Consider the following 2,551-nt stretch of genomic DNA (forward strand, 5'->3'; position numbering starts at 1 on the left):
CCCCCCCCCCCCCCCAAAAAAAATCCTGAGCCTAGATAACTTGAGAGGTCTGAAAAAACAGGGAAACACTGTGTGTTGTTTCAACACAAAGGATGCCAATGGTGGATGGGATAAAAAGGGCAGAGAAAGATGGAGATATGTCAAGTAACAGAGAAAGTTAAGTAAGAGAGATAAAGGAAGACAGGAGCAAAGAAGAGAAAGTCAGGAAAAACTGATGAGGTGATAAAAAGTGTGAAGCAGAAACAGTGGACAGATGTTGGATGACGTCCTGTCAGGCAGGTATTTGAATTGTGTCTGTGTGTGTGTGTGTGTATGTGTCTGTGTGTTTGCAGATTCAGGTACACTATGGTGCAGTGGAGTCTCAATCTGTCCTCATGGCTAACTGTCTCCCAGTCCCAGTGAACAAAGAGCCTATTGACTTACTAACACACAGGAGCTTTCTATTTTCTCCACAGGCTAGTGCTTTGTGCTGGTCCCCTTCAACACAAACACACACACACACACACACACACACACACACACACACACACACACACACACACAGAGAAATGCAGCCACACCAGAACACCACCTGCTCGGAGATATGTCTGCCCTATTTCCAGGGCGGCTCGACATTCAACGTCGATACGTCCATTTTGTCACAGAAAAATGCCTATTTTTTGAAAAAAAAGTTGAATAGATCACATGCAAATTGAAATTTGTGGCAAATGTGATTTAGTTTGCGTGTGAAAAGTACGGCTTTAAGACTCAGTAATGATCATTGAACAATCTTTGATTTGATTGACATTTAAGTGTCCAAAAATAGAGTCCGACAAACAGTTCAAAACTTGTTTACCGGTTATACAAAACAGGACCGGGCTCGGGAAATGTTCGTCATTTTTGCTTGATAACTGACTTGGATGATGGACTGATCATCAAAATTGTTGTTGATTACTTTTCTGTCAATTGAGAATTGAGAGTGTTTCAGCATTAAAGGTCCCATGGCATTTTACTTCATGAGGTTTTTAAACATTAATATGAGTTCCCCAATCCCGTCTACGGTCCCCAAGTGGCTAGAAATGGCGATAGGTGTGAATCGAGCCCTGGGTATCCTGCTCTGCCTTTAAGAAAATGAAAGGTCAGATGGGCTGATCTGGAATTTTGCCCCTCATGAGGTCATAAGGGGCAACGTTACCTACCCTTTCTCTACTTTGCCCGCCCAGAAAATTTGGCCCACCCATGAAAGAGAGACATCATGGTTTTCAAATGATCCTTCTCAAAAGCTACAGACAAATGGCAAATACTAAGGAAAGCTCATTGTGGGATTGGCTCTAGTGGCTGGAATTCTGCACCAAGGCTGAATTTAAGCAAAGAGACTTCAGATACAATATCAGGGGACCAATAAGGTCTACATAAAAGAGACTTCAGATACAGTATTAGGGGACCACTAAGGTCTATATAAATGAGACGTCAGATACAGTATTAGGGACCACTAAGGTCTATATAAAAGAGACTTCAGATACAGTATTAGGGACCACTAAGGTCTATATAAAAGAGACTTCAGATACAGTATTAGGGAGAACAAGTTAATAAGAGAGTACAAGTGTCCTTTTTAAGATTCATTGTATCTTACCCCTCTCTGTGAAAGCAGCTTTTAGCGCCTCTTCCAGGTGTGGCCTTTCGCTTTAGACATAAATGCTCTACACACGGTTGAATACTTTGTAAGAATTGTTTTTCTTCACGTATTGTACGCTGGCTTTTGTTACTGACGAGTACACAGTGCAGGCAAGCTTGTTTGCATGCTACTCTTTAAAATGATCTCTAAAGGACCTTTGAGTGGGGGTGAACAATAATGTATTAAGTAAAGTGTTGGAAACTCACTGATATTTTAATGTATTTTTGTGGAGAGGAAAAGATGATGCAGCCTCCGCATCTGTGTTAGAAGTTTAACTTCTTAACGTCCCCCAGGCTTTAGACAAACTTTGTGTTGTCTGTTGTCTTCTGTAAGTATCTCTCTTGCCCCCTTGTGGAGCGATACCAGGACTACAAAGAGCCGACAAGGCGCTCCCGAGGTCTACTACAGGTACATTAATTACGACCTTCCCAGTGGGGAATAAGGCTTAACGAAGTCCGGGCGGAGAGCAGGGGGATTATGACGTCTCAATAGCATTACAAGTGCCTGGCCAACCATTGAAATCCTCTGTGAAGTTATCAACATGCTGAATAATAATGCTGTGAGGCTTAGAGCAGATGCAAACTCTGAGTGAAAGTTTTTGTGTGTGTGTGTGCGTGTGTGTGTGTGTGTGTGGGGGCCAGGTTTAGCTACATTTGTGGGGACCAAAAACTGTGAATACAGTATACTTATGGGGACCTGAGAGCTTTGTGGGGACAAAATGCTGGTCCCCTTAACATTAAAGGGCTTTTTGAGGAATAAGACTTGGTTTTAGGAGTAGGGTTAGAGTTAGGTTATGGTTATGGTTATGGTTAGGGTGAGAGTTAAGGTTAGGGTTAGGGTGAGGGTTAAGGTTAGGCATTTAGGTTTGATGGTTAAGGTTAGGGTTAGGGTGAGGGT

At 42.5% G+C, this 2,551-nt stretch overlaps 1 long non-coding RNA gene across 1 annotated transcript in view; it reads left to right on the forward strand.

Annotated features, from left to right (window-relative positions):
• Positions 1-2,551, forward strand: part of LOC117943658 — a 19,248-nt gene that overhangs the window by 13,848 nt on the left and 2,849 nt on the right. The window contains exon 2 of the long non-coding RNA XR_004656402.1: positions 1,108-1,117. This is a non-coding gene — a long non-coding RNA (uncharacterized LOC117943658). The remainder of the gene's footprint in view (positions 1-1,107; positions 1,118-2,551) is intronic.

Source organism: Etheostoma cragini, chromosome 4 (genome assembly GCF_013103735.1).
Source record: "Etheostoma cragini isolate CJK2018 chromosome 4, CSU_Ecrag_1.0, whole genome shotgun sequence".
Classification (NCBI taxonomy): domain Eukaryota; kingdom Metazoa; phylum Chordata; class Actinopteri; order Perciformes; family Percidae; genus Etheostoma; species Etheostoma cragini.